Source organism: Acomys russatus, chromosome 31, assembly GCF_903995435.1.
Source record: "Acomys russatus chromosome 31, mAcoRus1.1, whole genome shotgun sequence".
In the NCBI taxonomy this organism is placed as follows: Eukaryota; Metazoa; Chordata; class Mammalia; order Rodentia; family Muridae; genus Acomys; species Acomys russatus.
In genome coordinates, this window is record NC_067167.1 from 26,455,837 (window position 1) to 26,477,183 (window position 21,347).

Sequence of the window (21,347 nt, forward strand, 5' to 3'; positions counted from 1 at the left end):
AGGTAGAAAGGTAGGAAGGAAGGAAGAGATTTAAAAGAGTTTTCTGTGCCATTACAAAGGCTCCAAGTTCAAGATTGGAGCATGGACCATTAGGAAAAGCTGATGCTGCAGTGCAAGTCTGAGAGTCATCTGTTGGGAGGATTACCCATGCTGAGCGAGGTGAGTCTTTCTGTAGTTTGACCTCAACTGAGGAAATGACCGGCCTGCAATACAGGGGCAGGCTGCTGGAATCATTGCCTGCCAGTTTACACGGTAATCTCATCTACAAAACACTCTCACAAATCCATGTTTGAGGATCAATACGGTTAGCGTGGCTCAGTCAAGTTAATTAAAGTCAATAGAATTAACAGTATGTATTCATACTCCTGTCTCATGCCTTGTTTGAGAAACTAAGGAGCACTGGTATATCTAATTGCCTTTGCATGCTTAGGGTCTTGTTTGATGCTGGGCCCCCAAACAAGTGCTTAATTAATGTGTACCAAACTGAAATATTTGGGGCCTTATTAACTTCATTTCCCTAGCCATCCTTGAAGGTAAAAGTGAAAAGGTTCAAAAGAGCCTTTTCAAGGTCATTCTTGATGAGCTCTAGTGAAAAAATTCCAATGCTTTTGAACCCTACTGTCCTTCACTTTTACATGACACTTAGAATATATACTGAAACTTAATTGTCTTTTCATGTATTAACCTTAACCCACTGATTAAATGAGGCCTTTTACATCAGGGCACATTTTAACTTTGGACAACATAAAGCATTGACTGCACCTCACAGTAAATCTCCAAAAACTACTCTATACTGATTGGTGAGTTAAGGGTTAAGTCCTTAAATAAGAGCCCAGTTCACTTCAAAATATTCATTCATTGAGACTAAACTTCATCCTTATAATAATGGATATTGTTATATCCATCAAGGGGACGACCACAGCAACTCTTACAAAGGAAAACATTTAATTGGGACTGGCATACAGGTTCCCTATGACAGTGTACGGGTAGACACAGTGCTGGAGGAGCTGAGAGTTCTACATTGGGACTGGCAGGCCGAAGAAAGAGAGTGAGATAGTGGACCTGGCTTGAACATTTGAAACATCAAAGCCTGTCTCTAGTGACACGCTTCCTCCATCAAGGACACACCTCCTCCTACAAGGCCACAGCTCCTAATAGTGCCACTTCCTACGAGGCCACGGAGGCCATTTTTATTCAAGCCACCACATTGCCTTTATGCATGTATGAGCAGCATGTACTTGACTGGTGTCTGCAGAGGCCAGAGAAGGAATCAGATGGCATAGGACTGGAGTTACAGATGGTTCTGAGCTTCAGTGTGGATACTGGGAACTGAACCTGGCCTTCTGCGGGAACAGCAAGGGTCATTAACCTTGACTCATCTCTCCAGCCACTGGAACTTCCTTTTATCTACACACATTTCTACCCCTCCAAGAGAACAAGCCAATCATTTATTAATAAAATATTACTTATTCCTATTAGTGCCGTTACCTAGGGATGTTCTTGAGCTATAACTGTGCAGTAGGGTGGAAGGGTTGAGCAAAAGTTGACAGAGTTCATTAGCAGTATTAATGTCTGTCTATGAATCCGGTTCACTGTGCAGTGATTATCATCTTCTTTTCACATAGCTGTGTCAAATTTCAAGCCAATGGAAAAGAACTCACATGCAGTCCTTTTCAATAGAGCAAAACAGGAATGTACTCATGTGTATTCAAACCTTAGCAAGGCAGTTTTTATATTCAAGGCATTTGGTTTCTGTCTAAAAACAGAGATTTGGAATTCTGATTTCATTGCTTGTTAATAAAGAAACAAACTGAAAAAAAGGAGCACAAGGAGAGGCACCTTAACACATTTTAGCAGCTTTACTTGAGATATTTTTTAACATGATTTTTTAAGCATGATGGTTTTTCTTCATGACCAGTTTCACTGGATTTGGGATCCCCTGGGAGGCAAACCCTGGGTATGTCTTTGAGGGAGTTTTGACAAGACCTGTAACTGAAGAGGAACGGTTCACACTGAATGTGGGTGGTAGAAACAATGGGCTGCAGGCCCTAGAGTAAAGAACAGGGAAGGAGTTGTTAGCCCATCCCTTGTATCCTCCCATTCCTCCTCCCTCCTGCTTCTCCCTGTTCCCCTCCCCTATCTCTGTGACTGAGGGGGACCTCCTCCCCCTGTATATGCTCATAGGGTATCCAGTCTCTTCTTGGTGACCTATTATCCTTCCTCTGAGTGCCACCAGGCGTCCCCATCCAAGGGACATGGTCAAATATGGGCAAGGGATGGGCTAACAACTGAGATGTAATTTGAATAATTAATAATAAAAAAAGAAAAAGAAATTAAATAATCTAATAGAGTTTTTCTTTTGCTGTTGCAATGTGCATACAGATAAAACATCAGAAGGGGGCTCAATTCAAAGATGTTTATCAGAAGCACTAAGACAGATTGTATAACAGACATACAGCTAAGAAAACAAAAATACAAAACCTCAACAGCATTTAAAAAAAAAAAAAAAAAGAACAGGGAAGGAAGTCAAGGCAGTCCAGCAACTTATGGAGTTCTGCTTCCGTGGTTGTTGCACAATGCTCCGTCTCTCATATTTCCCACCATGGCAGACTATGTGCCCAAATTCACAAACCAAAGTTAACCCTTCCTTAACTTGTCTTTGTTGAGTAGTGTAGCAGTGAGAAAACTAAAATAAATAAAGAAGATAAGGGTATAGTTCAGTTGGCAGAGGCATGCAAGAAGTCCTAGAGCCAGGGAGGCAGGAGTTCAAGGCCAGCCTGGGACACATGAGACTTTATCTAAAAGGAAAAAATGCAAAATAAGTGAAAATAATAAACTAAATTATTATAATACAATGTTTGATACCAGTAGTTTTAAAGAAAAGAGGAGAAAAGTTAATTGTCTTTTCAAATATTAACCTTAATCCACTGATTAAATGAGGTCTTTTACATCAGGGCACATATATGCATAAGTAATTACTTAGGCTAAAGTAAAAATAATCTTTGAGAAAAAAACTTTAACATAAAATTTTTTTTCTTTGTTTTTTATGCGAATAGTGCAACTCTGCTTTCCCAGGTTTCTGAAGTGCATTAGTCACAAGATACATGGCCTGTGCTTAGCTTTAAGGTATGTATTTATGAATTTTAATACACACTTAGGCTAAGAAACTGTGTATATCCAGTTCTCAATCAGCACTCTGAAAAAGTATGTTTGGAATTTTGTGTTATATATATGTGTATATATGTGTGTGTGTGTGTACACATATATATGTATATATATATATGTATATATATGTGTGTGTATATATACATATATATATATAGAGAGAGAGACATGGCTTTGCTAGAATTTATTCATCTACCTGGATGTATGAAATGGGGCAAAGCACAAAACTGATAAACACTTCATCATTGGAAAAAGTTGCATTTGTGAAAATGCCCCCCCTCCACATATGATCCTAACTCTCTAACAGTTTCTGCTGCAACACATAAACTTCTCTCTTCAGACTCACAAATCTTTTTAATTCACAAACAACTTCATATCAAATGTTGTTTGCAATGTTTACTGAGATACAATATAAACACAAGAGTGCACATTGTTTCCACACTTAGTCTCCTCACCAAGCGCTCATTAAATTCACAGGTTATCAATAAAATATCAAACGTTGTAAATGTTTTGGTATAATTACAGCCATGTGTTTTTATTGTGTACTTCATAAATGTATTATAGAGGAGAGAATCAGATTCCAGACAGCTGAGTAATGGACAACTTGTAACATTGCCTTAACCAGTGTGATAAACAACAAATCAGATTAACAGGCTAGTCATGGAGAACAAGGTAAAAGTTTTTTATAAAGCTTCAAGAGGTTTCTAGGACCCTCTGGATCCTTCTATTTCCCAGGAAGGATAACAGGTTACCAAGAAGAGACTTGATACCCTATGAGCATATACAAAGGGAGGAGGTCCCCCTCAGTCACAGTCATAGGGGAGGGGAGTAAGGGGAAAATGGGAAGGAGGGAGGAATGGGAGGATACAAGGGATGGGATAACAATTGAGATGTAATATGAATAAATTAATAAAATATATTTTTAAAAGCTTCAGATAGATATATTTGGAAAATTTTAATAACATTTTATTAATTAAAAGAACAAGAATATAATGTTAACATAATGAGGTAAAACAGACAAAACCCCCATTCTTCTGAAGAGCTTTAAGGACTCAATGGCTGTGGAGAATAGAAAATCAGTTTTCTTCAGCAAAAAGTTACATTTCCTAAGCTGAAATGATCAGCTCTAAACCCAAGGACATACAAGCAATGACAACAGTAAGTAAAGTGACAACAGTAAGTATAGATGAAATGGACTCACGTATGAGAGACACAGAGAACGTGGGAGAAGTTGGAAGTGGAATAGGGAGTATACAAATAGTGTAAATAAACTGTAATCATATATGAAATTCTTTTAAAAAATGTATTGAAAACTGATAAAATATTCTAATTTTATATAATTTGCTAAAAATTATTTTTATCTTATATGGATTATTTTTAAAAAACCATGAAGATGCCTAATGCAAATTACTTATAGAAAACACAATACTTCTTCCATGCCAAAAATAAGTGTAAATAAACGGCCAAAGTACCCTAACAAGGAACTAGATGCTAGCATAAAGGGGTGCTGTCCATTTGTTTATTCTGCTAATCAGATGTTCATGTGTTCACTCATTTATCAACATTAAGTGCCTGCTCACCATTATGCATTGTGCTCGGTACCAGAAGTAAGTCCTTATTTGATAATGATTAAATTCTAGTGAGTAATATTAAGTAAACCACACTGGTGGAATCACCATAGTACCAGTTACTGAAAGGGCAAGGCAGAACCCCAAGACTTGAAATACGGAAATATAATTGGAAAAAGAGTTTGTGAGAGAATATCTTGTGTCTGTATGAAAGCATCACCTGTCAATCATGGTCGATAGCTGAGGCAAGAAATAGAAGTTGTGACATCTGGAAGATGGAAAGGATTCTGGGAGAGAGCAAGGCAGGGGAGATTGATCTGGCAAGATGTAAGGAGGATGGACGCGTGGTACCTGAACAGGGGTAATCAGCTACGTGGCAAAATGAAGATTAGTATAAATGGGTTATTTTAAGTTATGAACCAGTCAGAGAGTATCATAGCTATATGGCCAAGGTTTGCATCTCATGAGTCATTATTCCAGGAGCATGGATCCAGGAGAAAAAAACCACACACACACACAACAAGAGTTTACCAGGCAGATGAAACTGATGAAGGCTACTCAAGGAGGATGAACTTCTATGTGCTCAGACTAGAATAAGAGAAGACATATAATGTAACAAGAATAAATTAATAAAAAATTTAAAAAACAAAAAAACAAAAAAACAAAAAATAAATAAAATAAAAAAATTTAAAAAAGAGAAGACACATAAAGGATGATTAATTGTTTAAAAAGAGAAAAATACATGGATCTCTGAGGCACAGGATATTAAAAGATAGAAGTAATAATTTTAAGCAGGAATTAACTGTAAGTTTCTTACATGATTATTCTCAGATTGGTATGGGTCTACTGAAGAGGCTGTACCATTCTTGAAATATTACTATTAACAGGGATCTGGCAACTGGTATCCAGGGTTGGATGTTGCTCTGAAAGGCATTTAATAAAATCATACACAAAGGCAGAAAAAAAAAGTACTGTGACTGTAACAAGACACAAGTCATTTAAGGAAACAGGACCATCCTGTTTGAAGAAGTAGAAAGTATCTTACAGTATGCAGCTGAGCTTCACTATGTCTATTTAATATAAATTGGGGTCATTATGTAAGCTATGTATAGTAAAATTACCATGTGTGACTCTACTCAATAAATATGCAAAATAATCCCTCATTTACAAATTAGGGAGAACATACAGATAATACATATCAGTAGTCCCCACTAAATTTTGTATGCAAATGATGTAGCCAATTTATTTATTTTCTCAATCATATGTTCATTTATTAAGCATGAAGGGGCATCTCTTTGATACTAAATACTGTGCTAAGGATGTACTGAAGTTCCTTCAGTGGTGACAATGCTTTTTGTTTAGATAATGTTTAGATGATAATGTTTAGAATCTATTGAAAAATAAAAATAAGTTTAAAAAAACCTATTTGATGCAGATCCAATATAGACATTGCATGTCTTGGGGAGCTAAAATTAGTAACAGACTTTCTTCAAAGAAAATTCCTGTTCTTAATAATTAAAGTTTTGCCCATTCCCTGTAAGGGGTTGCATAGGCTTCCGTTTGCTCGTTGGGTCTACAAATGCTTATTTTCATTGGGAGGTGGTTATAAGTTATTATTGGTTTTATACAAAGAGAAAACAAGGCTGAACTCAGGGATGTCTGTCTTCCCCTTTATCTTTTATCCATAAGTAAGGAGATAGGAGCTGAAAAGAAAGAAAGGGGGATATAGAAATATAGAGGGAGGATAGAACAAAAGGTAGATGATTGAACCTACTCCTTAACTCAAGTCCTTAATGTTACTCACAAAGGAGATTCTAAGTCATTGGTATACAATTTTGTATATTGATGCAAATCATGCTCATGTCAAATACTAGTCTGATTCAGCACAAGAATATATATATATCCTAAGTCTACTAGATAGATATGACTCTATAGATATATAAGGTAAAATAGTTAAATAAGGTCTTCAAAAGCCTCAGAGAGGCACAGAATATGGCATTTAAAGATGTTTTTATTACTCTAAAGATTCTTTGATAACAAGTTAACTCCTGACAACACCCAGCCGGCCTCAAAGCATCAAAGAGCCTCCTCATGGAGATGGCTTCAAATGTGACAAACAAGCCACTGGGCAAAATGTCCTCATTTCTGCCACAGACAGAATTCTGCCTAAAAATAGACAAGCTTAGATGCAGTTAGAGTTGACGACCGAACTCTGCCAAGACAGGGTAAGCAAGTCTTCAATAGTTCCTGCCTCATGAATAAATCTGGCAGAGATATGGGCTAGAAGACCAAAGATGAGGCTTCAACGTTATAAACAGTGTTCAGGCAGTAAACTGTCTTAGTCATTTTTTTCATGTTGGAAGCTGCCAACCTGCACTACCAGTTCACTCAGGCATTTAAGCTTTATTCTTTTTCAAGTCTCTGAGAAGTTGAGATAGTTTAGTTTTATGATCAAGTTTAGTTGGTTAGGGGATAAGATCTTTTTAGATAAAGATAAAGGATTTAAGTTAATAGAGATGAGTTCTGATAGGTATTGAATTTCATTCAGAAGTTTAGATCCAACAAGGCAAGAAAGATGTTTACTTTAAGATTGACAAATACAAATAGCCAAATCCCTGTGAATGTAACATTTATATAGCTCATGATTGTCTCACAGTTTTCCCTGCTGTACATAGTTTGTTTTATTCATGTGTGATAAAACAAATGTATACATAAAAATAAATAATTAAAGTTTTGTATACAATTTCACAAGATGCCAAAACTCTTGACTACTCATTTGCAGACCAAACAAACGTCATTATAAAGTAAGAACATTTGGTTTACAGAGACTTGGTGAGATATTTATTGTGTCCAACTTGAGGCAGCAGCACAAGTGGTTTTAGTGATAAGAGCACTTTCTATAAGTGTAAATTTTTGTTGGTTAAAGGCACCCTTGACAAGGTCCAGCTACATTTAAAATAAAATTTAGTTCTAGGTCCTATTCACTGCTCACTAATCTTTTACAAACTGGGCCACATTAATGTTTATGGGACCATCTGTTTATAAGAGAAGTCCAAATAGCACTAAGTTTCTTTTCTTTCCCTTTGCTCCTAAAATGAGTTACCTATTAGAAGAATGTAATTATAAGGTAAAAAATGAAGACCTAAGGAAGCTAAATAACAAGGAGGACCCTAGGGAGGATGCTTAATTCCCATTCAGAAGAGCAAATAGAAGAGACACTAGAAGCAATTGAAGAGAAGGAACAGGATGGAGGCCTACCATAGAGCTCTTCTGAAAGACTCCTCCTAGCAGGGGATCCAAGCAGATGCTGAGACTCACACCCAAACTCCAACGTGAAGTGCAGGAAGTCTTGTGGAAGATTTGGAGATAGAGGGACCTGGAGGGGACAGGAGCTTCACAAGGAAATCAATGGAGCCACCAAATCCAGGCAAAAGAGGGGGTACTACAGAGACTGTTGCACCAAGCAAGGACCATGCATGGTGAGGACCTAAAGCCCCTGCTCAGTTATAATAGATAGGCAGCACAGTCTCCTTGTGGGTTCTATAATATCGGGAGTAGGGACTACTTCTGACATGGACTCTGGTGCCCACATGGTGATCACTTCCTCTTGCTGGGACGTCCTTGCCAGTCCACAGAGGAAGAAGATACAGGAAATCCTGATGAGACTTGATAGGCTGGGATCAGATGTAAGGGAAGGAGGGCTCTGCCTTTTTGAGAACTGGGGGGGGGGATGAGAGAAGGAGGGTGGGAATGGGATGTCATGAGGGAGGGCACTACCATCGGGATGTGAAGTGAACAAATTAAAATAAATAAATAAATCTCTGAGTTATAGAGGAAAAAAAAAAAAAAGAGTCCCAAAAATTCCAAACATAAACTACCTTCAACTGACAAAAAACACTCCCTTGCCAGAGTATAAGACAAATCATAGTCAGCTGCTGTGGTCAGTCTGAAACAGCCCCTTATCCCACACTGGGATTAAAATAAAACCATATTCACATAACATTTCTGAATTTTTAAAGAAATCAAAAATTCTCACCACAAGGAGTCATGATAAGGGTTGAATATTGACAGTGTTGCAGAAGTCAGAGGCCATGAACCAGACCAATTACTCACTGCAATGAACATTAGCAACTAAGCTATTTGAACAAAAGGTCACACTGTGTGTCACACCATGACACATGGCAGCTTCCATGGAGAGATTTTTAAAAGTTATCTTGTACTTTTTATTTCCTTTTGGGGGGAAGGTTACAAGAATGGATAGCAGATACGGAAGGGCTGGGAAGTGAATGAGACCGGGGTGCGTGATGTGAAATTCACAAAGAATCAATTAAAGACTTAAAAAAATAACACAAAAGAAAATAAAAACCAAGACTTCATTTTAGAAGTAGTATAGCATAAATTATGTTTAGCAATCAATTGTTTTAAATTTGAACCTTCTGTTCTGGTTAAATTACTTTACCAGCTCTACCAAAACATAAACCTTTCCCCAGTGATTCACTTCTTTCAGTTTGAAAACCTTGTCTTTCATAATTGCCAAGTTTAAGGAAGTCTGACACAAACCTTTCTCCATACTTGAGTGATAATGCTTGGCTCAACGTAGTTTCCTTCCACAGTGGACTGAGTACTACCTTAATATTTAAACAAGTTAGAACCTCGGCAACTACCTCTCAGCAATCCCAGCAGGCAAAGGCCAGTCAATCACAAGCAGCCACATGACTAACCTATGCTTATATAATGCACAGGCCAACCAGAGCCTGTCTATCTGTCTCTTCACGCTGTTTCTTTTCTTCTCGCTATAAATATAATCTTTGCATGGTAGGGCTGTGCCTCCTGAACTATTCTCTACCTCCAATGCTGTCCCCCTTCTAGAAACTTTCGTATTGCTGAAGTAAACTTAAACTGGTATCAGCCCTTCTTTAATATAATAGCTAACCATTTAATAATACAAAATTGATCCTTCAAAATAATAGCTGTAAATTAGAAAAATGTTTGGAAGTACATTGAAATCAAAAAATGTCATTACAGAATTCTAGCTGTCCTGTCCCACTGTCAATATGCTGAATAAATTCTACATAACTGACTGTAAATGCTTGTTGAATTACGCCCATTTATTATCCATGTACTGCCTTCCTTTTGTATATTTTCTTGGGGGGTCATAATATTACCTGTATTTGCCCAGGTCTTTTTTCATGTCTCTTATCACTCAAGAGACTGAAAAAATTACTTAAGACTTTTTCTATGTTAAACACTATGAGGAAATATTAAGGAGAAACGGAGGAAGGAAACAAAAACATCCCAAAATATAGTTGGAAAAGGAATAAGCAAGAAGAAAATAAAACAACTGAACATAATATTTACTTGAAGCTACCATTGCCAGAAATTTGATAAGGCAAACATGCATTTATTTCAACACCAAGCATGTGTAGCTGCTTTTGATAGCTAACATTACCATATGATTCTCGGCCTCAAGCAATGTGCTAAGCTCTATGCATATATTGCCATATGCAATACTTATGGCAGTTTTACAAGACAAATGGATTGGTGCTATCATTATCTCATGTTAAAAAGGAAAGATAGGAAATCTGGCTCCAAGACGTTGGAAACTTTACCCAGGTCTTCTCATATCTAAATGAGAACACAGATCACCTATAGAACTTGGTAATATTCTGATGCATTATGACATCTTTGATAAGTAATTTGTGGGGCTTGGAAATGCTAACTTTAAGCCACTTTCACCATTATCTACAAATCATCACCACACCACAAATTTAATGATTCTAATACAGATAGTTCTTTGGTTATTTGTGAAACTTTGCGAAATGATACACTGTGCCCCTTGGAATACCGTTGTATGCTCATGAAATTTCATGAGTGCATATGCATCGGAAGACATTGATGAAATTCAGAATACATAGATTCTAATTCGCCAGGACTGAGTTGAACCCAGAGATCTCTTATTTCTAATAAGCTCAGAAATTATGCTGAGATGATGTAAATCATTATATAGATAGCTTGGACCTAGTATGCTACCAGAATTCTTTGCCATAAATAATTTCCCACCAGAGAAAGAGGTTAAGATATATACCAGTTACTATTAATATTTATATGTAAGCCTTATTGTGGAGATTGCCTCATTAAGAATGTTGACAGTACTAAGAAAATCAAAAGGACCTATAAATAACTCTCCATGAATATGTCAATAAGGTTCAATTACATTCGATATTAGGTGGTCTAGGGATAAATAAGGTATGGTCAGTTCTATATGCAAACAGTTTAGAAACAGAGGCACATACTAACAACTGAGCATGATCCAAGACTTATTCTTGGTCCACATGCAAATTTTTTCTTTGAAAAAAAATAAGTATTTAGAATTAGCCAGCTGGTCTCAATTTAGATTGATCCTAAGTTTTTGGCAACATCGGAGGCAACAGAATGAGAAAGCAGTCTAACATATGCCTCCTTTTCAGCATCGTGCCTGGTCAGGAAAGCTTGCTTGCTTCTAATGGGAGTGATCTTCTGAGACTATTCACTTTTGGGTCTGCAGCTTCTAGGATGAACAGAAGATGGGTTATGTGTAGATCTTTTGTGCCTGTGGACACCTCCCAGTACGATTATTTGGCTTTCAAAGTTTCATTTCAGCTCAGTCTTTGAAAAGGCAAGTGTTTCTTTCTTCACTTTTGGTACCATCTACACACACAACTTGTCTGCATAAAGCCCTTCTACTGTAAATTTTGTATTATTTCTTTTTTAATTATTATATCACTTTATTTTTTAATTTTATTAATTTATTCAGATTACAACTAAATTGTTATCCCATCACTTGTGTTCTCCCATCCCTCCCTCCCTCCCGCTTTTACCCTATTCCCCTCCCCTAGGTCTATGACCAAAGGGGACCTCCTCCCCCACTATATGGTCAAAGGTTATCAAGTCTCATCTTGGTATCCTGTTTATTCTTTCTTTGAGTGCCACCAGGCCTCCGCAGCAAAGGAGGTGGTCAAACATGGAGCACCAGAGTTCATGTCAAAGTCAGTCCCCACTCTCCACAGTTGAAGAATGGATAAAGAAACTGTGGTACATTTATGCTATGGAATACTACTAAGCTATTAAAAACAAGGAATTCCTGAAATTTGTGGACAAGTGGATGGGACTGGAGATGATCATAATGAGTAAGTTAACCCAGAAGCAGAAAGACTCACATGGTATATACTCACTTATAATTGGGCACTAGCCCAAAAGGCATGTCCCATGAAAGTCTTCACTTACCAGGAGATTGGGATAGATGTGAGGACATCCACTGTAAATTTTGAAGCCATACTGTACTCTATGAGCTTACCTCCTTGGCTGGTTGGTTGGGATCAATGTCACAATTAAACCATTGTCTGGCAGACAAAGATTTTCTTATAAGCATAAGCATAGGGTCTGTATGTCGTAGATACAGAAAGTTGATAAATAATTCTACTTGTGAATGCTAGGATAAAAAAATTATATTCACTAATGTTGTTTCCCCACATTTATGGTTGTTGTTTCCATGGCTACAATGATTTATTCTTTTCCTAGAAGAACATGGTAATTTAAACATAAAGGTTCATGAGGCCAATTTCTTGAGTTTAAGTCTGAGTTCCTTCACTTCTTTGACATGCCCTTAACCTCTCAATACTAAACTTGGTCTCTGGAGATGATGTTATTATTATCTATAAGATAATATGGAGATGAAATGGTACAGAACACACAATTTTAAAGAGCTACCAAATGTTTTCTACCTCCTGTGTTCACACCTATCCTTTCCACTTGACTATGAATTTAGCATAACAGCACGCTTCTAGATCAACAAAAATAATGAGATGACACATTCATGATTAAATTATGAAATACTGTAATTTCTCTTCTGCAGCACAATGTCATATAAAAGAAGTTGGAAGATGAAGCATTGAGAACATGCCTGGCCAACAGCCAACAAAGTTCTCCAACCGATAGCCCTCAGATCTTAGTATTAAACTTGAAAGAGAATCCTTAATCAATACTTGAGAGTACCTATCTTGAGCCGAGATTAATCTCAGCCTCCGATGATTTCATGAAGTAAAAGACATAAAGAAGCTATTTCTATGTTTCTTAAATATAGAGATTGTGATTTAATAAGTGTGGATTGCTTTAAGCCACCAAGTTTGGATCTAATTTGTTAGTAATCAACAGATAAAAAGAAAAATAATTTTGTCATTCTATTTTGTAGAAACAAAAGAGCCATGAGTGAATCATGAAGATGTAAAAGATAAACATTTTTTATATAAAAATTATTTTATTGAAATTAATTTACTGAGTAGAACTTTCAATTCTTCCATGACTAAGAAGGAAAAATTAGTCATTTCAGGTGAGGGATATAATGATCAAAAATACAAAACTTTTCCATTTTTTCTTTATTAAGTGATTATTCAGGAAATGACATGCATCCATCAATGCCAAGAATGTGAGAAGAACTGGAGACCACACAGTAAAATCAATTAGACAGAGAAGATACATGGCTCTGAGTCAGGCTATAGAACTTGAATTTTTCATGAGTGTGAGCAATCCAACTAAATATAAGAGAAAAGGAGGGAAATATTGAGAAGTGATATATCTATAGTAGAATTAGAAGGATGTTGCTTTATTTGACACATTGCATAAGCAATGGAATAGAAAGATTTACTTATAACTAAGAATGTCTCGTTTGGTTCCTTGATATGCAAATTGAAATCAATCCTAGAGCTATGATAGAACATTGAGTTTGAAATACACAACTAAGTAGTCCAATACAGAAATCAAGTCAACGTTTATTCCATAGCAATCAACATATCAGAAACTGTGTGAATCATTACAGTGAATTAAATTCTAAATATTGGATGATTAATGAAATGAAAAGTTAAAATATAACAATTTATAAAACACCATGTATGCAACTCACTAGGTTATTCTAGGGGGATATATGCATACATACTTGTAGCAACAATTAAAAGAAATGGAAGTTATGAAATCAAAAGCGTTCAAGGGGGTGTATGGAGGTAGAAGGATGGAAATTGAGTGGAGAAATTATGAAATTATGCTATAATCTAAAGAAATAAAAGAAAATGGAGAAAGAGAGAGAGGAGAAACAAAACTGAAGGATTGCAAGTTGGAGATTCACAAAGATAACTAATAAATTTATGCTAAAATAATTGTGGTTTTAGAACTTAATTACCCCTGTATGACTGTAACTTTTTAAGGTGCTGTATTTGCCTACCAAAATGCATAGAGTTGTTATGCTTAAAATATGTTTAAATTTTTTAAGAATGTACTTATTTATTCAGTTTGCATCTCAATTGTAGCCCTCTTCCTCCTTTTCTCCTGATTCCACTTCCCCATATGTCTCCTACCCTACCCTTCAGAAAAGGGGAGCCTCCCCACCTACCTATCCCAGAAGGTCAAGTCACATCAGGACTGAGAGCATCCTTGACCACGTGGCCTGGCAAGGGAGCCCCAGCAAAGGCAAGTGATCAAAAAGCATGCAAGAAAGTCCTTTTCAGAGACAGCCGCCACTCCCCTTACCGGGGGACTCACATGAAAACCAAGCTGCCCATCTGGTAGAAATGTATAGGAGGCCTAGGTCCAGTCCACACATGGTCCTTGGTTGGTGTTTCAGTCTCTGCAAGTTCTCCCTGAGCCCAGGTTAATTGTTTCTGTTGGTCGTCTTGTGGAGCTCTTCTTCCCTCTGGGTCCTTCTATCCTTCCTCCCACTCTCCCACATGCTCTCTGCATTCTGCCCAGGGGGAAATAGAATAGACAAAGGAAGTGCTTGAAGAGAAGAAACAGGATAAAAGATTTTTAAAAAGATTTCAGTTGATACTGTTTGAAAAATGACAGTATGTGAAACCTGTAGAAGTTGCTTAAGGAATCCTACCTCTATGTACATGGCAAAAAAATAAGCGTTAACTTAAGACAGCCATTAGATGCTGTGCCATATTCAGCAGTGTACCACAGGTAGCATGACCAAACACAGAGAGAAATTTTAAACAAAGAGATCAATCTAGTTTTCTGTACTTTGAGGAATGAACAACAACGGACTCCATGTTAGTTTTTTTTTTTTTTTTCTCAAGTCTAAACTTAAGTCAGAGGAAAGCTAATTTGTGGATGAATATAAGAAGGAGTAGTTTATGTTATTAAAATTAATTACATGCAATTTTTGTTATGACAGTCAATTATGACACATCAGAGGAGAAAAATGGAAAAATCTTACAGAAAGAATCAATAAAGATGCAAAGCCACAGAAGAGATAGTGTGGAAGGGAAGATAGTTTTTTAGACAGAACTAATAGAAGTCAAAATTGGTAAAGGTGTACTTTGGTGTAGTGGAGTCAGGAGGAAATTTGAGCCAGTCCATTTCGTTTCAATCAAGACAAGAAAGTCATCCTTTAAGAGTCAAAGATGAACTGAAACAAAAATGGTTTCTGTCAAGATCAGAAGAGAGAATGACATGGGATAAAGCTGTCAAATAGAAGTACTTTTTAAGAGCAAATAAAGAAGCAGATTTCTCTACTAGGGTTAAAAGCAAAAGTTTATCTGAGACTTTTTGGTTGAAAATGAATACATGTAAAATGGCAGATAACTGAAATATGAGAATGTCAAAGAGTCTTAAATCAACGTCCCCTCCAAGGCCTTGGGATGCAAAGTAAATAGATCATTGATTAAACGATTTTAATGGTAAAAGGAATCCTAACATATCTTCTTGTAATTGTTTGAATGAGAGTAATCCCCACAGGCTCAAAAATTTGGGTGCTTTATCCCCAGCTGATGAACTCTTTAGGCCAGCTGTGGCCTTACTGGAAGAGATGTTTCACTGGGGCTGGACTTTGAGGTTTCAAAGGCCCATGCCAAGCCAAGCCCCTCACATTCTGCTTGCCTCAGGATCTGGGTGTAAAGCTGTCAGATACTGCCCTGGCATTATGCTTATCTACCTGAGTGCCACCATGCTCCCTACCACATTAATAAAGGACCGTAAACCAAGCCTGTAATTAAATTTTTTCTTCTTTAAGTTCCCTTGGTCATGGTGTCTCTTCACAGCAATCAAACAGTAACTAAGACTTTGGTGAAATCTATAATCAAAGACTCACCCACTCTCTAGAAATATTAATATTAAAAAAAGACATTTAAGGAAATATGTTTACATTTAAAGAGACAGATCTTCTCCTTGAGTTCCTTTGTATTATCAACAGCTTCATACCAGGATCTTTCTAAATCTATTTTTACAGTTAATTCTGTAATCTATAGCTTATTTTGCTAAATAGGGTCCTGAAAATAATAAAAATGTATAGGCTGGAAAGGAAAAGTTGCTATTCTCTTGACTTAGAGCAGCATACCAATGTTTCTATCACAGCAATCTCAGATTTGTGATCGGCTAGTTATAGAACTTAAGACAGAACACTGATTTCTCACAACGCTCAGAAAAAATTTAACAGAGTCATACTTTGGATGCAATTGCCAGGCAAACATCCAAACATTTCTTCTAGTATACTAGAAGTGATGATAAATGCAAAAACACATCCTATCGTAACTGCAATCTACAGCATTTATTCATTAAAATTGTTTCTTGTATATATATATATTTGTTTCAGGGATGACCACTTAGTATTGGATAACCAATTGGTATGGTCTTCCCCGGAAGAAGTAGCATTTCTTCCATTCTCACCATTTCTCAGGTGCTGGTAGTTCTTTCTGTGGGCGTGAGTCCTCATGGGCTTTCCTCTGTCCACTTTAGTGTTGTCTTTGGTCAGCTCATGTTTAGGTAGTAATGTTGGTGAGGTGTTATTGGTATACTTTCTGACAGACTGAGTAGCTTGCATTTATGTACTTGGAAAAGTATTTGTATATAGATAGACATATTAATAAAACAACAATTAATAAAAAAAAGAAGCCATATATTTTAAGACAGTGAGGACTATATGGGACCGTTTGAGTGAGGAGGAGAGGAAAAATAATATAGTCTCAAAAAAAGAAATTATGTTTCAAACTGTTTCTAAAGGATCAGTATTGGATAATAAACTTATAAATTGAAAAAGTCTAATAAAAGCACGCTTATTCTCTTAAAGTTCTCTGGACTACATCATTCTTATTTCAGAGGTTGCTTCCTTGGATTGATTCTGCAGGAATAAGCCAAGTTCTCCCTGGATAGCTTACTACTTTGAAAAGCTCCCACTTAGCCCCTTTTATAATTGTCTCTACCCCTTAACCCAGTGGTTCTCAACCTTCCTTTAAACAGTTCCTCATGATATGGTGACCATCAATCATAAAATTATTTTGTTGCTACTTCATAATTGAAATTTGTCTACTATTATGAATTGTATTGTAAATCTCTGATATACAAGGTATCTGATTAAGAAGAACTGCCTTAAATCAAATCACTTTCTTGTTTGGTTTATAAGGGTGGATAATAGTCTATTGGCCTTTGTTTTACATCCCATTTGGACTCATTGTCAAATTTCATCTTCAGATTTGACCACTCCAAGCTATTTAGATCAGCTTTGTGCTATAATGTCAAGTTCTTAAATCAGTCTTCTGTGGCCTGTGTTGCCCTCATCACAGGTAGGACCCATGCCTCTGAGGATCAGTGGGATTCTACCCTGGATGGAAACAAACAGTAGCAAGTATGGTATGAGTGAGGTATTCATTTAACAAGGCAGCCCGCTTCAGACCAAAGCAACCAGGAACCATGGTGTCTACTTGCCAGAGGGAGAAGTTAGACAAGTTTCCTTCAGAAAACCTTGCAAGCAACGCAGATTCAGTGATGACTTCTTTCTCTATAAGATCATATTGCACTCAGAGGAACAACAAATTCTAGCACCCAATATATTTCCAAAGCCTTTAGGGCTTTTGAGAGCTGATATCCACTGGGGAAAATGGATGAAAGGAGTTTCCAAGGGGCCATGTGCAAGAGTACTTGAAAGATTAGAACATTTGGAGCTGGGAAGATGGCTCAAGGCAAAAAGTGCTTGCCATTTAAGTATAAAGACCTGACTTTGCACCCCCACAGCCCACATAAAATTTGGCACAGTAGCATTTGTCTGCCATCCCAGCCAGTCTATGGCAAGGTGGGAGGCAGAGACAGGAGCATTACGAAGGTTGAGAAGCACTGGATTAAAGGGTAAAGAACAAGAGACTCAATCTCAAGCAAGGTGGAAGGCAATGGGCACTGTCCACTGTTATCCTCTGATATGTTCATGTATGCCATGGCATGTGTGCTGGAACTAATCTATAAGAATGTACATACACACACATACACACACACACACACACACACACACACACTGTATAAAACTATACACACCAAGAGAAATAAAATAAAAATAATTTTTTTAGAGGCTAGAGGTCAGAGCAGTTTGGCAGTCCCTTCCAGTTTTGGGAAAGCAAAAGGAACATCATAGTTTGTAAACCTTGACTGACTTTAGACATTCTTTTCCTAAACCAACAGCTAAGGTCCCAAATGAAGACGGAGTTTCTACAATAAAAGTGTCTGGGTTAAATTTTTCAAATAGTGCGATTTAAAGTAGAATGTTGACATCTTCAACAAAGCTTAAAAGTAAAGTCAGCCATCCAATTGATGTCTCACAAACTGATAGACACTTTTCTTCCAAACAAAGCACACGCTCCTCATGAGTCTGACAGGAAGGATAGAAACCTGTACTTAAGATTGTGGTTAGTGAAACAGCCAAACCGTATATCTTCCTGAAAGAATGTCATCTCCAGCTGGAGCCTGGAAATGAGAGTTCTTCGTCTAGACTATCTTGCTAAAGAGCACAACAATCAGGCTAAATGTCATCCTCATTAATCATCCTCTCATATGAGAGAGTCAATTGTAAGAATTGTATTAAGTCTAATTTCCTGAGTAGATGAGGAGGAACTGTGCTGTTCAGGCACCTCTGAGACCTGAATGATAATGAAAGCAGGGCTCTCTCTTCATGTGGCTCAGCAAGATAGGATTTTGCAGCTTCCTCATCCCTCCTCATTACACACTTTATACAGAAGACTGGAAACAAGAAAAATTTAGTGACCCATAAGCGGCTACGTCACAGAGCAAAGAGCTGTCCAGGCATTTTCTGTCTTACCAAACAGGGTTTAACTTTTCCATTTATCCAAAGCACCTCAGATGCTATGTAAAACTCAATCCATTGCAAATTATAATTGTCATAATCCCCTCACTGTCAAATAGAAAAGTGTTCTAGAAGAATACATGAGAATTATATACAGTTTGGGAATGGACCTTCAGTCTAGTGCCATGTTTTGAGGATTACAAGTTTTATTAAAAATGAATATTTTTTGTTACTAATGCATATATTTGACCAAAGACTTCTCTCAAGAAAACAGATCATTTTCTGTCCATGTTAGAAGACAAATAACACTATAAGACACTTTGCAGAAGAAAATAAAAGCAGCCAACACAAATAAAATACAAAATAAGGATGTTTGCCAACTTATCAAGGAATAAAAATTAAAACAACAATAAGAACTAATTCCCACAAAAATGACAAGTGTGGCCAGCATAAAAATTATTTTTTTTACATTTTAATTTTATTAATTTATTCAGATTACAACTCAATTGTTATCCCATCACTTGTATCCTCCCATTCCTCCCTCCCTCCCGCTTTCACCCTATTCCAAAAATAATGATTATTTTAAAACAGAATCAGAACTGTTAGCCATACATAAATAGCTGGATAAGTTTGACTGAAAGGTAAGTATGCCCAGATGACTGGTAGACACTATTTCTATGTGTGTCAGATTGCATTCAGAAGTGACTGTTATTTGAAAATTAAAGACTATAGTCTTTTCCCTTTTTCCATGTGCATACCTGGGATTCAGAATTCACGCTGAAATTCTAACCTTAAAAGAAATGGAGATGGGAGATCTGACTTTTGGGGAGAGGACTAGGTCATGAAGCCATCATGACTGGGACACTGCCCTCATAGAGTAAGTCTAAGGGAATTACTCAATCTCCACTTCCACTTGAAATGTGATGGTACCATTCTAGAAAGCAGGAACTTCACCATCACCAAACACCAGATCGATCTGCCAGACTTCGTAGCTTCCACGACTATAAGAAAGGAAAGCATCTACAAATATATACTAGAGGACTTTCCATTGTTTTTCATCCTGGTTTGTGGTACTGCAATAGGAGTCTGGACAGACTTAGACTTGAGGAAAGTAGATCCACCCTTGCCAGCAGAAATATGTTGAAGTTCAAAACTGATTCGGAGGTGGAAATGAGGTGAGTCTCCCCTCTCAGCTGTCTCCTTCCCTCCCTCCTCGCCCCTACTATGCGTTCCTTGAGCTGGGAGATCCAGCATCTACCCTCACACATCAGAACTGCTGATTTTTGGCTTTCTTACCGCAGGACTAAGAAAGGTACCCCTTCTCCCATCAATTCTCGGGTCTTTGGGATAACTCATGGCATTGCATTTCCTGTTTCCCCACTTGGCAGATAACACATTGTGAGACTTCTCAGCTTCCATACCTTAGCAGGCTAGTTTCCATAATTTATCACCTTTTTATCTCCTTTATACTTACCTATACAGCCTTATTAATTCTATTTTTCTGATACCCATGACTAGTATAATCAGGTACCAGTTTATTCAATGCAAAGCAGATTTTAATACTCATGTGAAATGGAATTTAATATATTAAAAAAATGAACACAAAAATGTGATTTAAAGAAGATACACATCACTACAGTGATCACCACAATCTACAACAGACCTTATTATAATGTAATCAATGAAAATCAGTAAGAGATTCACTAAAATATATTTGTGGTTTGACATTTTTTTTAATATGCCAGATAATAGTTAAGCTTGAGAACAATATCTGTTCTCACTACTTCTTAATCTGTACTGTGGGGTGAAAGCAGCCTAAAAGATGTGCAAACAAAAAGGTATGGCTCTGCTCTAAATTTTTTCCATTAAGTAAACAGGTGACTAGTCATATTTAGCCTAGAACAATATCTTGCCGAGGCTTCATTTACACCAGGTCTCCAAAGGATGCAAAATTTCCAGCATGCAGTATGTACTTCCAAATATACCACTGCAGACCTACAAATACACTTCTCTTAACAGGGAAACATCAATATGTGTTATATTACTAAACAGAACACGTCTTAAGAACTGAAGGTAACATTAGAGATACTGACTTGCAAACAAAGCTATAAAATGCACTAGCTTACATACTTTGTGGGGCATTTTGAGATTTTGTTTTTAAATCAATGAGTATGCATGGTTTTCCTACATGTACATATTGCAATATATCTGTGCTTGGTGCCTGCAGAAATTAAAAGAGAGTTGAATGCCCTGGCACTGGAACTGTAGATGGCTATGAAGACCAGATGGGTTCTGGGAAGGAAACCCAGATCCTGTGCAAGAGCAACAAGGGTTCATGAGTGCTGCATCTTCTCTCAAGCCCACATAGTTCGTCTTTTAAGAAAGAAGGCATTACATTTTTAAGTAAACAATACAGCAAGATGTGTAAGTAATCTCTCTCTAGATGTATTTATTGAAAGAGGAGACACTGTGATACAATTTTATCATTTGTGATAGGAGAGAAAGGGATGATCTAATATTTCTCT